We start from the raw sequence: 17,409 nt of genomic DNA, 5'->3' as shown, positions 1-17,409 counted from the left end.
TATTGATAGTTCTCCCGGCAATCTTGATTCCAGCTTGTGCTTTCTCCAGCCCAGTGTTTCTCATGATGTACTCTGCATAGAAGTTACATAAGCAGCGACAATATACAGCCTTGACGTACTCCTTTTCCTATTTGGAACCAGTGTGTTGTTCCATGTCCAGTTCTAACTGTTCCCTCCTGACCTGCATATAGGTTTCTCAAGAGGCAGGTCAGGTGGTCTGGTACTCCCATCTCTTTCAGAATTTTCCACAGTTTATTGTGATCCACATAGTCAAAGGCTTTGGCATAGTCAATAAAGCAGAAATAGATGTTTTTCTGGAACTCTTGCTTTTTCGATGATCCAGCAGATGTTGGCAATTTGATCTCTGGTTCCTCTGCCTTTTTTGTAACCAGCTTGAACATCTGGATGTCCACAATTCACGTATTGCTGAAGCCCGGCTTGGAGAATTTTGAGCATTACTTTACTAGCATGTGAGATGAGTGCAATTGTGTGGTAGCTTGAGCATTCTTTGGCTTTGCCTTTCTTTGGGATTGGGATGAAAACTGACCTTTTCCAGTCCTGTGGCCACTGCTGAGTTTTCCAAATTTGCTAGCATATTGAGTGCAGCACTTTCACAGCATCATCTTTCAGGATTTGAAACAGCTCAACTGGAATTGCATCACCTCCACTAACTTTGTTCATAGTGACAGACACAATTACAGGCAAGGCAAACGCAAAAGGTCTCATTTTTTATTCAAACATTTGTTCATTTATTCAGTATTTACTGTGCAATCTCTATGAGCCAACTATTGTGCTACATATTGAAATATGTATGATACTCCTAAAATTCCACATTGTTCTAAGAAATCTCATGCAATCCCTTATTTATTTTTCATTTCCTCACATTTCCACATTAAGGAGTAATAATTATTAAAGTTTTTCCCTCCTTGTGTAAATATGATTATGGATAAAATATGACTACGGTAAAAATAGGAGCTTCCTAGGTGGTGCTAGTGGTAAAGAATCTGCCTGTCAATGCAGGAGAAATAAGAGAGGCAGATTTGATCCCTGGGTGAGGAAGATCCCCTGGATGGAGTGCATGGCAACCCGCTCCAGTATTCCCACCTAGAGAATCCTGTGGACAGAGGATCCTGGAGGGCTATGGTCCATATGGTCGCAAAGAGGTGGACACAACTAGTGACTTAGCACATAGCACACATAGTAAAAACAGCACTTGATATCCCAAGAATACTTTTATAAACATTTATTAATCCTCCCAGCAATCTTGCAAAGTCATCAAGACAAGTATTATTATCATATTTTATATGTGAAGAGTGAAACTACCAAACACAGTGTCTTGAATGCAGTAATTGCTCAATAAATACTTATTTGAATCAATTCTACAGATAAGTTGTTAAAAACTTCCAAAGCAACAGGTTACAATTTTAAACTTAGGCATCACTCCTCATACCAAAAAAAAAAAAAAAAAGAAAGTTTCCTTAAACTTAGAAAGCAAAAATTAAGTGAGATCATATCTACTTTTTTTCAAAGGAAAACATCTCTGTCTTCTCCTCACCATCACTAATACCCACTAACTGTACATATCCCAGCTCCAATTTAGATATGCACAAATGATGTCCCTTCCAGGTCTTAGAAACCTATCTCTATGAAATAAAAGATACCTTTTTAGTTATTCTCTTATTGCCTTTAGCTTTCATTTTTTTCTTGTTCCTAGAGAAAACTTACACACTGGAGTTTGGAATACTATTTACTTCCAACAAATTTCACAGTATTCTCTTCCACTGAATTTTTTTTTTTTTTAAATCCACAGATGATATTTTCTGAAATACATTAACTTGCTAAAATTGTCCAAGAGCTTCATATTAAGATAAATACCTGATGTCAACCCTGTGTTAAAGGGCTCATATTATATTTCCAAAGCAGGTTTAAAGAATAATTGCTTGTCTAGCCCAGGAAACTCTGTTCAATGTTATGTGGCAGCCTGGGTGGGAGGGGAGTCTGGGGGAGAGTTGATACATCTGTGTGGACGGCTGAGTCCCTTCCCTGTGCACTTGAAATTATCACAACATTGCTAATAAGCTATACTTCAATATAAAATTAAAAAGGTTTTTTAAAAAAGACTAATTACATCATTATGATAGTTTCAACAAATTGGTGAAGGCTTCCTGAAACGATGAGTTAAGAAGAATTAATGAGAAAAAAGTGTCATGAGTGATTGTCAATGGCTGTCAAAGACACAGACGAGGAAAGGGTGAAACATGTGCTGGGTATTTCACCATCTTGTTCTAATGGCAGCTTGAATCAGACTATACTGTGATCACATTATGAGATTTCCAGAGTGAATACTATGATTTTCTGCTTTCTTAAAAACAAGGTAAGGCCTAGAGATAAAATGTCTCTTTAAGTGAGGAATGGGAACCTTTTGCTGGGAAATCTGGCCTGTGGTACTGAAGATGGCAGTGGGTGCTCTAATTCAACACAGAAATAGAGCACTGTTTTAGTCAACTCCTAATTGCATGCTTGCAAATACTTTTAACCCAAGTCTCAATGTTTTCTCCACTAACCAGCTGACATTTATTGCCCGAGGGAAATGATGGAGCATTTAATTCAAATGGAAATTAAGCAATTGTTTTGAATTTGTAAAGTGAATTCCTCTCTAGGGGGCCTATAGAGCTAATGGGAATGGGTGTTAGATATATAAATCCCCACGCATCTATGTAAACACAGATAACTAAATAGGACTGCTTATGATAATAGAGGGAACTCTCTAGAGAGCTTCTTCACGCCCATGGACACATCCCAATGCTATTTGTTTGTTAAGTTTTCCTAGCACTGAACATCTCTGAAACCTGTTTTATCGCAAAATGAGTTGCTGTCCCAGACACTCGATCATTCCCTCCAGAAACAGAGTTGCTTCCAATTTAGTGACTTCTTCAAGGTCACTGAACATGAGGGGCAGAATAGAGGATATTTCAAAGGCTTCTGAGTTCCAGACTGCTGCTCAACCACTGAACCTCACAGTGGAAAATGTAGAAAGCCTACAGATCTATTTATCTACATATTTTCCTTGGCTGAAATTGTGCATTTATAAAGTGAAACCTGCACTCATGTCACGGTTCCTTCACTTCAAAGCAGTTAAAAAGAACTTAATTCAACCTTGGGCGATTTATGTTTTTAAATTATTCTGGGATTATATAACTTGACATGGAAAGACTTGTAGATTTCACAGTGCAAAATGCAGCAAGAACATCATTTGAAAGTAAGAACAACAATGAGAGATATCAGGTATCCTAACACATCTTGATGTAAGTGAGTCTCGAGTCATGGAAACTGTCCGTATTGTCCTTGTACTAGTGTGCGTGCTAAGTCGCTTCAGTCACGTCTAACTCTTTGCGACCCTATGGACCATAGCCTGCCAGGCTCCTCTGTCCATGGGATCCTCCAGGCAAGAATACTGGAGTGCGTTGCCGTGCCCTCCTCCAGGAGATCTTCCCAAACCAGGGATCAAACCCACGTCTCTTATGTCTGCATTGACAGGCGGGTTCCTTACCACTAGCAAGTATTTCAGGTCTATTTGCTTTCAGGATGCTTGTTTTTATTCCCTTTGTCGCCTGCACAAGAAGCAGCATGTCTGCAACCAGCTGCAACAGTCAGAGCCGATCAGGAAAACAGAACCCACTGTAGATCTCTCAGGGAGAAGGTGATGGAACCCCACTCCATTACTCTTGCCTGGAAAATCACATGGACGGAGCAGCCTGGTAGGCTACGGTCCATGGGGTCACAAGAGTCAGACATGACTTAGTGACTAAACCACAGTTATGAGTAGAAGTTAGACCAGAACCTTTGCAAGGAAGTGGATCCTGTGACATTGGAAGTAAGGGTAAGGGGTAATAGAACAAATATTTTTATCATTAATAAGAAGTTTCACTCCCTGAATCCTAGCCTTTCAGCAATCACCTGATTATTTTCATTATTAACAGACACTTTGTTTAGTGTGTAAAGATCCCTTTGAGACAATGATGGCTCTTTCTATATGCAAACACACAAAAAAAATCTTGAATATTATTTCAAGAGATTTCCTCACCTTGCCCAAAGCCTGATGATGTATTTCTAAGGGAAAAAAATACCTTTGCTGTATTCATACTAAACTTTCTTTTGCTCATTGCTAAACTCCTTTATACCTTTTCTGAGGATCCCAAATATCTCTAAGAAAATTTAATGTGACTGGATTTCAAACACAGGGTCATGGAACACAGAGTAATTGTTTACTAAATGCTGTGTTCATGTCTGTTTTTCTTAAAGGAATGTTTGAAACTCCCAAAATATTTACAGTGTCCGTAATTCTCTCTAGATTGTTAAGTGTATGTGTGTGGTTGTTGTTTAGTTGTTAAGGCATGTCCGACTCTTTGCAACCCCAACTTTCCAGGCAAGAATACTGGAGTGGGTTGCCATTTCTTTTTCCAGGGGAATCTTTGTGACCCAGGGATCAAACCTGCATCTCCTGCTTGGCAGGCAGATTCTTTACAACTGAGCCACCGGGGATGCCCACATATGTGTGGTAGGAAAGACCATTTTAGGTTGATACATATGGTAGGAAAGACCATTTTAGGCTTATACAGTATACAAAGAGTAAGTTACAGTAAAAGTAGAAAAGAAACTCTTACAAGAAGCAATCTCCAATTTCTCTTTTACAAAACGCTTTTTTTGTATGTGATATACTGGTTCTTCCAAAATGGAAATTATATACCCTTCTTGGACAGAGGAGCCTGGCAGGCTACAGTGCACAGGGTTGCAAAGATTCGGACATGACTGAGTGACTTCACTTTCACTTGGCTTTATAATGAATTCTGTAGTGGTCTTTATATGCTAGAAGTGAAGCTATCAGATATGGGTGCTTTATTTATTTATTTATTTCACAAAGAAACTCAATTAGCAGTGTGTGCCCTTCTTGTTCTGAGTTATGATTGTATATATCTAATTTTATAAATAAAAACAACACCCTAAGCTATAATTATAATCACTATCACTAAAGATTTATCATAACGTCTTAGAATGTCAGGCACAGAAGGGATCTTAGAACTTATGTAGTCTAACTTTTTATTTTATAGTGGGAGAAACTGAGGCCTCATATGAGAATATGACTTGCCTATGACTAGTCATTTCCATCAATCACATTCCCAGTTCCTGGTGTCTGTAATTTCAAGGATATACGTGTGTGTGTGTGTGTGTGTGTGTGTGTGTGTGTGTGTGAATGATTTCTGCAATTTTGAAGGAGGTATAGAATATGGATGACACACAGAACAAGAAAATCATTCCTCTGGGGTAATGCAAAGGTCCATCTAGTCAAAGCTATGGTTTTTCTAGTGGTTTTTCTCATATATGGATGTGAGAGTTGGACTATAAAGAAAGCTGAGTGCTGAAGAATTGATGCTTTTGAACTGTGATGTTGGAGAAGACTCTGAGAGTCCTTTGGACTGCAAGGAGATCCAACCAGTCAATCCTAAAGGAAATCAGTCCTGAATATTCATTGGAAGGTCTGATGCTGAAGCTGAAACTCCAACACTTTGGTCATCTAATGTGAAGAACTGACTAGTTGGAAAAGATCCTGATGTTGGGAAAGATTGAAGGTGGGAGGAGAAGGGGGCAACAGAGGATGAGATGGTTGAATGGCATCACCAACTTGATGGACATGAGTTTGAGTAAACTCCAGGAGTTGGTGATGGACAGGGAAGTCTGGCATGCTGCAGTCCACGGGGTGGCAAAGAGCCGGACATGACTGAACATCTGAACTGAAGGAGGCAAAAGACCTGTACTCTGAAAACTATGACTCTGATGAAAGCAACTGAAGATGACACAAACATATGGAAAGATATGCCATGTTCTTTGATTGGAAGAATCAATATTGTTAAAATGATTATACTACTCAAGGCAATCTATAGATTAAATGCAATCTCTATCAACTTATCAATGGAATTTTTCACAGAACTAGAGCAAAACATTTAAAACTTTGTATGGAAGCACAAAAGACCCAGAATAGCCAAAGCATCTTGAAAAATAAAAATGGAGCTGAAAGAATCAGGCTTTCTGACTTCAAAATATACTACAAAGCTACAGTAATCAAAACAGTATGGGCTGTTATTATTATTATTATTATTATTTTTTTTTTTTACCTAATCGGGTGACTTCATAATTTATGAAGATTTTCAATTTTTTATTGAACTTTTTGATTGAAGATAGCACTTGAGCAAGTCCATAAACAATGAGAATAAATATTTATCAGTGCATTATTCACTTTCTCTCTGTATAAGCAAATAGTAAGGACTGCCAGCTCTTGGGAATGACTGTTGAGATTAAAACTCTGTTTCATTATGCCAAATGTGACAAAAGATAAATTGTTGGCAGCTGTCTAACTTTTCCAGACTTCATTTTCTTTATCTGCAAAATTAGGATAATCAGAGCACCTACTTCATGGGGTTGCTATGAGAAATAAATAAACATAAATGCATAGAAAGGATTTATATCTATATGATGCACATAATATATTCCATAAATAATGCTAGATGTTACTTTCGGGTGCTTTGGATTCTGAGTACACTGGATATTTACACTTTTCAGAAGCAAATGGAAAACATTGCCCTAATATAAGCAGTTGGAGATACTAAACTTTGCATCTACTAAAAATTATAGGAGAGAAAGAAATTTCCATTTGGAAATGGTTAAATTGAATTATGAAATAATATTTGAAGTTGAAGCTCCAATACTTTGGCCACCTGATGCAAAAAGCTGACTCATTGGAAAAGACCCTGATACTGGGAGAGATTGAGGGCAGGAGGAGAACAGGGAGACAGAGGATGAAATGGCTGGATGGCATCACTTACTCAGTGGACATGAGTCTGAGCAAACTCCAGGAGATAGCTAAGGACAGGGCATGCTGTAGTCCATGGGGTTGCAATGAGTTGGACATGACTTAGCAACTGAACCACAAATCCAGATAGTATAAGAAGAAATGTTGTTTATCAATAAAGAATTCATAATAAATTTAAACTGAGTTGCTAGAAGCACAACCTTAAAGAAGGAAGTTCCTTAAGGCTATAGCCAAAAGTCCAAAGTCTGTAGAGACCAAAAGCTTGTAAGTCACTCTTCTATAGAAGATTTTGGAGTAATTGAGGTGGTCAGACTTACTTGAATGGGAAGATTTTTACCCCTTTAGAAGCTGAGATACTGCTGAGATTTAATTTTTTTCACCTTTTACAATAAAGTTTTTCTTGCTGTCTTCAGCTTGTCAGAGTGTAGCCACAAAGATGCTTGTATATCTTCTTCTAGCCTGCCTCCCCTGAAGGTTTCACAAAGAGGGAAACTGTTGAAATTGCTTCTCTCAATCTTGAGGGTTTTTTTTTTTTTACATTACTTTTGCTTTGGCAAAATGCATTTATTCAAGCACAGTCTCGTCTGCACTCTAGAAAATGTGATACCATTTTGCACTGAATTTTTTAAATGCAAAAAAAAAATGTTGGCAGATTAACAGATAGAACTTCTTGTGATTCTGTTCCAATAATCTTGGAGAATTGTTATACTGTAAACCCAGAAAATTAACATTGCCAGATAAACAGTCTGATTATATCTGGCATGATCAAGGTTTTGCAGTGAGAAAATGTAGTTTCCTAAGGCCTCTGACAGAAAGCCACTCTGAGACCTTTTCAAAGGTTTTCAGGAGTTATTACTGGAGATTAACTATGGCATGCACAAAAAGGTTTCAAGTCTTGTTTAGTTAGCCTGTGGCTCTGAGTTAGCAAGTTCTCTCTTAAATGATCAGTATTTGAGTTCTGGGTGCTAATGAGTGAAGGTTAGCCAGAGGGAATGTGGATGAGGGGAGGAAAAGACTCAGTCATTTTCCACTGGGGGGGGGGGGCGCGGAGAAAAGCATTAAAATAACATCTCAATAATTTTTAGAAGTCAAATTATGTTTTAATCAGTGCCTCCAGAATAAGCTGAAGAAGTCCCACTGACGGTCCCAGCTGTAAGAGTAGAAGTCTGGTTTCACATTTGCATGATTTTGAAGGTCAAATGCCTGCTATCCAAGTCTTACTGATCCATATGGACTAGAAATGCCACAATATGCAATCATCATGAAGGCAGATTGTCTCCTGTAAATCTGTCCTTTCTGTAACACATTCAAAATGTACCGTATTGGCTGGATTATAAATCCTTTCAAGAAATTCATGCACATTTGTAGAAGCAGCTTCACATTGATGGATGATGGCATTGGTGTTCAGAGAACCCTTAAAATAATTTATCATATGTATAAATATGATTTTTCCATGTGTCTGGATTTCCTCTGATTACTGTGACCAGTACACTTGTAACTCTAAATCCTATTCCGGAAATAAGTAAAACCATCTCTGGTTTGTTCTCATGTTTTCTATGGATATGGCACCTGTGGATTTTGTATTATGCTGAATTGCAACTTGAACAGCTAAGGAGAAATTCCTTTAAATGAGTTTTTAAAGCTTGAGGATGTATTTATCAAAGGATTCCTCTCTATATTTGTTTACTTCCATTAAATAACCATGTCTCTAATATGTTTAAAATATTACTCATTTGGGGCTTCCCTACTGTTCCCTACATGAACAGTAAGAAAAGGCAAAATGATAGGATACCAAAAGAGGAACTCCCCAGGTCATTAGGTGCCCAATATGCTACTGAAGATCAGTGGAGAAATAACTCCAGAAAGAATGAAGGGATGGAGCCAAAGCAAAAACAATACCCAGTTGTGGATGTGACTGGTGATAGAAGCAAGGTCCGATGCTGTAAAGAGCAATATTGCATAGGAACCTGAAATGTCAGGTCCATGAATCAAGGCAAATTGGAAGTGGTCAAACAAGAGATGGCAAGGGTGAACGTCGACATTCTAGAAATCAGCGAACTAAAATGGACTGGAATGGGGGAATTTAACTCAGATGACCATTACATCTACTACTGTGGGCAGGAATCCCTCAGAAGAAATGGAGTAGCCATCATGGTCCACAAAAGAGTCCGAAATGCTGTACTTGGATGCAATCTCAAAAACGACAGAATGATCTCTGTTCGTCTCCAAGGCAAACCATTCAATATCACAGTTATCCAAGTCTATGCCCCAACCAGTAATGCTGAAGAAACTGAAGTTGAACGGTTTTATGAAGACCTACAAGATCTTTTAGAACTAACACCCAAAAAAGATGTCCTTTTCATTATAGGGGACTGGAATGCAAAAGTAGGAAGTCAAGAAACACCTGGAGTAACAGGCAAATTTGGCCTTGGAATATGGAATGAAGCAGGGCAAAGACTAATAGAGTTTTGCCAAGAAAATACACTGGTCATAGCAAACACCATCTTCCAACAATGCAAGAGAAGACTCTACATATGGACGTCACCAGATGATCAACACCAAAATCAGATTGATTATATTCTCTGCAGCCAAATATGGAGAAGCTCTACACAGTCAACACAAACAAGACCAGGAGCTGACTGTGGCTCAGATCATGAACTCCTTATTACCAAATTCAGACTCAAATTGAAGAGAGTAGGGAAAACCACTAAACCATTCAGGTATGACCTAAATCAAATCCCTTATGATTATACAGTGGAAGTGAGAAATAGATTTAAGGGTCTAGATCTGATAGATAGAGTGCCTGATGAACTATGGAATGAGGTTCGTGACATTGTACAGGAGACAGGGATCAAGACCATCCTCTTGGAAAAGAAATGCAAAAAAGCAAAATGGCTGTCTGGGGAGGCCTTACAAATAGCTGTGAAGAGAAGAGAGGCGAAAAGCAAAGGAAGAAAGGAAAGATATAAGCATCTGAATGCAGAGTTCCAAAGAATAGCAAGAAGAGATAAGAAAGCTTTCTTCAGTGATCAATGCAAAGAAATAGAGGAAAACAACAGAATGGGAAAGACTAGAGATCTCTTCAAGAAAATTAGAGATACCAAGGGAACATTTCATGCAAAGATGGGCTCAATAAAGGACAGAAATTATTTGGACCTAACAGAAGGAGAAGATATTAAGAAGAGGTGACAAAAATACACGGAAGAACCGTAGAAAAAAGATCTTCACGACCCAGATAATCATGGTGATGTGATCACTAATCTAGAGCCAGACATCATGGAATGTGAATCAAGTGGGCCTTAGAAAGCATCACTATGAACAAAGCTAGTGGAGGTGATGGCATTCCAGTTGAGCTATTTCAAATCCTTAAAGATGATGCTGTGAAAGTGCTGCACTCAATATGCCAGCAAATTTGGAAAACTCAGCAGTGGCCACAGGACTAGAAAAGGTCAGTTTTCGTTCCAATCCCAAAGAAAGGCAATGCCAAAGAATGCTCAAACTTCCGCACAATTGCACTCATCTCACATGCTAGTAAAGTAATGCTCAAAATTCTCCAAGCCAGGCTTCAGCAATACGTGAACCGTGAACTCCCTGATGTTCAAGCTATTTTAGAAAAGGCAGAGGAACCGGAGATCAAATTGCCAACATCTGCTAGATCATGGAAAAAGCAAGAAAGTTACAGAAAAAGATCTATTTCTTCTTTATTGACTATGCCAAAGCCTTGGACTGCGTGGATCACAATTAACTGTGGAAAATTCTCAAAGAGATGGGAATACCAGACCACCTAACCTGCCTCTTGAGAAATCTGTATGCAGGTCAGGAAGCAACAGTTAGAGCTGGACATGGAACAACAGACTGGTTCCAAATAGGAAAAGGAGTGCGTCAAGGCTGTAGATTGTCACCCTACTTATTAAACTTATATGCAGAGTACATCATGAGAAACACTGGACTGGAAGAAACACAAGCTGGAGTCAAGATTGCTAGGAGAAATATCAATAACCTCACATATGTAGATGACACCACCCTTATGACAGAAAGTGAAGAGGAACTAAAATGCCTCTTGATGAAAGTGAAAGAGGAGAGTGAAAAAGTTGGCTTAAAGCTCAGCATTCAGAAAACGATCATGGCATCTGGTCCCATCACTTCATGGGAAATAGATGGGGAAACAGTGGAAACAGTGTCAGACTTTATTTTTGGGGGCTCCAAAATCACTGCAGATGGTGATCACAGCCATGAAATTAAAAGACACTTACTCCTTGGAAGAAAAGTTATGACCAACCTAGATAGTATATTCAAAAGCAGAGACATTACTTTGCCGACTAAGGTCCGTCTAGTCAAGGCTGTTTTTCCTGTACTCATGTATGGATGTGAGAGTTAGACTGTGAAGAAGACTGAGCACCGAAGAATTGATGCTTTTGAACTGTGGTATTGGAGAAGACTCTTGAGAGTCCCTTGGACTGCAAGGAGATCGAACCAGTCCATTCTGAAGGAGATAAACCCTGGGATTTCTTTGGAAGGAATGATGCTAAAGCTGAAGCTCCAGTACTTTGGCCACGTCATGCGAAGAGTTGACTCATTGGAGAAGACTCTGATGCTGGGAGGGTTTGGGGGCAGGATGAGAAGGGGACGACCCAGGATGAGATGGCTGGATGGCATCACGGACTCGATGGTTGTGAGTCTGAGTGAACTCCGGGAGATGGTGATGGACAGGGAGGCCTGGTGTGCTGCAATTCACGGGGTCGCAAAGAGTCGGACACGACTGAGCAACTGAACTGAACTGGGGCCTCCCTGGTGGTCCAGTGGTTAAGAATATACATGTCAATGTAGGAGACACAGGTTTGATCCCTGGCCTGGGGAGATCCCACATGCCACAGTACAACTAAGCCCATGTGCCACAATTATTGAAGTTTGTGTGCTTTAGGGCCCAGGCTCCACAAGAGAAGCCACTGCAATGAGAAGCCGTCATACCCAAGGAAGAGCAGTCCCCATTTGTTGCAACTAGAGAAAGCCTGTGTACCTCAATGGAGAAACTGTGCAGCCCCATAAAAACCAGTAATAAATACTTATTTTATAATTATTTATATATGCACAGCAGTTTTAGAAATACAATCATTGTATAAAAAAAGACCAACACTTTGATGGTGATTCCAAAGGATTCCACATGTTGTAGAAACTTAATAATTTTTACATACCCTTATTTGATGGATTTTCTAGTATATACTAAACATTACTGAACTCAACAACTTCCACTATACATTAAACAACTTTCCTCACTTTATTTACTTCCTTCCTTCTCTCTTACAGATTATGCACCTCTAATGGCATTTGTGAAAGTAACATTTTCCATGCTTGCAAACAGATACATTACAGCTATTCCATAGATACTAAGGAAGCATTTTCCTAAGAAAAAAAAAGAAAAAGTAAGTTCTAGTTTCAATTGTCTAAAAATGTTATAGAACATCAGAATTAGAAGAGGCTGCTCTATTTTAATTGAATAGCCAACAAGGAGCTATTGTATAGCATAGGAAATTCTGCTCAATGTGATGTGGCAGCCTGGATGGGAGGGGAGTCTGGTGGAGAATAGATACATGTATATGTATGGCTGAGTCCCTTTGCTGTCCACCTGAAATTATCACAACATTGTTAATCAGCTATACTCCAATACAAAATTAAAAAAGAAAGGGATGCTTTTAAGCAAATACTCTTATTTACCAAACAGAAACTGAAGTCCAAATTGAAGCAACCAAATACAATCATATGGTGAGTTGTGATTGCCTTGTAGCTAAGATAGAACTTGAGCTGGCTCTGAAATTAGTGTGTATGTGTTTTCTACTATGTTGCAATGCTGTGCAATCTAAAAAAGTAGTATCTTATAACAAAAATCAGCTGCTTTTTTATACACTAACAATGAACTCTCTGAAAAAAGAGTAGAGACAGGAATCTCATTTATAATACATCAAAAGCAATAAAATACTGAAGAATAAATTTAACCAAGGAAGTGAAAGATCTGCTCATCAAGAACTATAAGACATTGAAAAAAGAAATTGAAAAAGACACAAATATAAGGGAAAATAGCCCATGTTCATGAATCGGAAAATTTAATACTATAAAAAAATGTTGCTACTACCCCAAATTCCTATCAAAATTCCAGGGGCATTTTTCACAGGTATAGAAAAAAAAACAATCCTACAATTCATACAAAAACAAAAAAGACCCCAAGCAGCCGAAACAGTCATAAAGAACAAAGCTGGAGTCATCACACGTCTTTGCTTCAAACTATATTACAAAACTATAGTAATCAAAACAGTACAGTACTGGCATTAAAAACAGACACATAGAGTAATGGAACAGAGTTGAGAGCCCAGAAACAGCCCACACATACACGATCAATTAACATTTGACAAGGAAGCCAAGAATACTCAAGGGAAAATAAGTAGTATCTTCAATGAATGGTGTTGGAAAAACTGGATATCTACATGAATGAAAATGTTTCCCTATCTTATACTGCTCACACAAAATAACTTTAAAGTAATTAAAGGCTTAAATGTAAGATCTAAAATCACAAAATTTCTAGGAGAAAATATAGGTTAAAAACTCCTTAATGTCAGTCTTGGCAATAATTTTGAAAAATATGACATCTAAAATATGAGCAATAGAAGAAAAAAATCAACAAGTGGGACTACATCAATCTAAAACTTCTGAACAGGAAAAGAAACTATTGACAAAATGAAAATTCAATCTACAGAATGGGTGAAAATATTTCCAAATCAGATATAGAATAAAAGGTTAATATTAAAATTACATAGGGAACTTATACAATTCAATAGCCAAAAAAAAAAAATTAAAAATGGGCAGGAAACCTGAATAGATATTTTTCCAAAAATGACATACAAATGGCCAGTGCCCAATAAGTATAAGAAAAGGTGCTCAATATCACTAATCATCAGGGAAGTGCAAATTAAAACCACAATGAGATACTACCTCACACTTGCTAAAATGACTATTATTCAAAAAGACAAGTGAGGATGTGGAGAAAAGGGAATCTTTTGTACCATTGGTGGGAATGTAAACTGATGCAGCTAATATGGAAAACAGTATGAAGTTTCCTCAGGAAACTATAAATAGAACTACCATATGATCCAGCAATCCCACTTCTAGATCTTTATAGGAAGGAGATGAAATCACTATTTCAAAGAGTTATCTGCACTCTCGTATTCATTGCAACACTATTCATAATAGCCAAGACTTGAAAAAAAAAAATCTGTAAACAGATGAAGGGGCAAAGAAAATGAGGTATATATACAGATAGATAGATATTTAGCTATATAAAGTGAAATATTATTTATCCAGGAGAAAGAAGGAAGTCCTGACATTTACAAAAACATGGATAGAAGTTAAGGACATATTATTCTAAGTGAAGTGAGTCAGACAGAGAAAGACAACTACTGTGAGATGTTACTTGTATGTGGAATCTAAAGACATTGAACTCATAGAAACAGAGAGTACAATGGTGATTGCCAGGGGCTGAGGGGTGGGAGAAACGGGGAGATGTTGGTCAAAGGGTACAGACTTTCAGTTATAAAATGAATAAGTTCTAGGGACCTAATGTACAGCATGGTGACTATTGTTCAGCTCAGTTCAGTTCAGTTCAGTCGCTCAGTCGTGTCCGACTCTTTGCGACCCCATGAATTGCAGCACGCCAGGCCTCCCTGTTCATCACCATCTCCCGGAGTTCACTCAGACTCACGTCCATCGAGTCTGTGATGCCATCCAGCCATCTCATCCTCGGTCGTCCCCTTCTCCTCCTGCCCCCAGTCCCTCCCAGCATCAGAGTCTTCTCCAATGAGTCAACTCTTTGCATGACGTGGCCAAAGTATTGGAGTTTCAGCTTTAGCATCATTCCTTCCAAAGAAATCCCAGGGCTGATCTCCTTTAGAATGGACTGGTTGGATCTCCTTGCAGTCCAAGGGACTCTCAAGGGTCTTCTCCAACACAACACTTCAAAAGCATCAGTTCTTCAGTGCTCAGCCTTCTTCACAGTCCAACTCTCACATCCATACATGACCACAGGAAAAACCATAGCCCGGACTAGACGGACCTTAGTCGGCAAAGTAATGTCTCTGCTTTTGAATATGCTATCTAGGTTGGTCATAACTTTTCTTCCAAGGAGTAAGCGTCTTTTAATTTAATGGCTGTAATCACCATCTGCAGTGATTTTGGAGCCCCCAAAAATAAAGTCTGACACTGTTTCCACTGTTTCCCCATCTATTTCCCATGAAGTGATGGGACTGGATGCCATGATCTTCGTTTTCTGAATGTTGAGCTTTAAGCCAACTTTTTCGCTCTCCTCTTTCACTTTCATCAAGAGGCTTTTTAGCTCCTCTTCACTTTCTGTCATAAGGGTGGTGTCATCTGCATATGTGAGATTATTGATATTTCTGCCGGCAATCTTGATTCCAGCTTGTGTTTCTTCCAGCCCAGCGTTTCTCATGATGTACTCTTCATAGAAGTTAAATAAGTAGGGTGACAATATACAGCCTTGATGCACTGCTTTTCCTATTTGGAACCAGTCTGTTGTTCCATGTCCAGTTCTAACTGTTGCTTCCTGACCTGCATACAGATTTCTCAAGAGGCAGGTTAGGTGGTCTGGTATTCCCATCTCTTTCAGAATTTTCCACAGTTGATTGTGATCCACACAGTCAAAGGCTTTGGCGTATACTTTGGCAATACTATATTGTATACTTGAAAGTTGCTATGAGAGTAGAATTTAAGATTCTAACCTTAACAACAGCAGCAGTATCAAAATGGCAATCATGTAAGGCGAGGGATATGTTAACTAAACTTGTGGAAAAGCATTCCTAAATATATGTGTGCATCAGATCATCACATCATATACTCTAAGCTCACACAACATACTATGTCAATTGTATCTCAATAAAGCTGGAGAAAGAAAAGAGTTAATGAGGAGCTGAATAGCTATTTCACAAGTTGGTTTTTGTTTGTTTGTTTTGTCCAACTGATGTCTTGTTTTGCACTGTAATTGGCTTACTTATGGCACTTCCCAGAAAGTAAGATATCATTCATTCATTTATTCAATCATTTTACAAACATTTCCTGAGAACTGGTTATATGACAGGCACTCTAGTGGGTGATAATTGAGAACTCACAATCTAGTAACACAACCCAGAGTACGAGACCATAAGAACAGATGAAAAAAACTCTTCCTAATGCAATCCTTGCATTTGGTTCTCCAAGTAACCTTAAAATAAGACGTAAATTCTGGAGCCACACTACCTGGACTTGATCTCAGCAGCTTGCCCTGAGGAAAAACTAATTCTCTGCCTCAGTTTCCTAATATATAAGATTATAACACAGATTTATAGATTTTTTGATGATTAATTAACCGGCTTAACAAATTGATAACATTGAGATCTTAGAATCATGCCTAACATAATAAGTGCTCAATAAACATTAGATAGAACTCTTAGTATTCTTATTATTACTTTATTACCATCAGTAATAAAAATTCTCTCCACAGGCAACCTCCAGGACAACTATAGTCTGAATTCTAACTCGTATTCTTTTAATCCCTTCCAATTCCCCTATCTCCCCTTTCATTCCCACAGAGTATCTCAATTTAAGGTTCATTTTAATGGCTACTTTTGCAGATAGAACATTTAGCAGTTTGGTGATGAAATCGGGGCAGTTAAGAGATGTGGCACTCTAGTTACACCGCACAAAGCCTAACAGTTTGCTTTCTGTTTTTAAAGAAGCGTTTCGTTTAGCCATCCTTGTGGCAGCACATGTAATTGAAAAGAGGCATATGGAGACCAGCATGGAAGCCTAACAAACACTTGAGAGTGCCTTAAAAACTATGCTAATCAGTTTGGGAAATCATGCTTTAATCTGAAAAAAAAAAAAAACAACCTCTCAAAACTCCTCAAACCTAAGGTGACTTTTAAAGAAATGCAATCATTGTTGATGTTATCTAACACTGGTATATTTCCCTCTGCCCTGACAAATATTGGAAGTCCAATTGAATCATATAAAAAAGGAAGAAAGGAGAATACTGGTGACCTGTAGTCTGATGGAACAGAAACCAGCTCCCGAGGGAGGTAAACCAGGACACCAGCCCCGTGGTCAGAGTCAGGGTGTGGGCTGCCTCTCCTGCAAGAAGGCAAGAAGCCACAGAGGCTCACAGCACTCCTCCCCAACCCCGCACTGCCCACCCCCTGCAAGAATGCACTGAACATTACCTGGAAACAAGAAAGGCATCAGATGAACAGACCTTTATAACAGAATGTACATCTGCCAAGACAAAAATACACGGCAAGCTTCTGGTGCTGGCACACTGACAGTATGAGCAAGCTGTCTTAGTAGTGATTTTGCAAATCATTTGAGTTTAAATTCTATATAGGCCGTAGGGCCCCTGGAGCACCACTTTCTATATTTGGTCTCCTCATTTAGCTATGTTTGGAATAAATAGGCTATGGGTAAAAATCATGCCCTTTAAGAGTTTTGCATACACAGACTAGTTCTGCATA

The sequence above is a fragment of the Capra hircus genome, chromosome 6 (assembly GCF_001704415.2).
Source record: "Capra hircus breed San Clemente chromosome 6, ASM170441v1, whole genome shotgun sequence".
In the NCBI taxonomy this organism is placed as follows: Eukaryota; Metazoa; Chordata; class Mammalia; order Artiodactyla; family Bovidae; genus Capra; species Capra hircus.
This window is presented reverse-complemented; position numbering follows the sequence as displayed.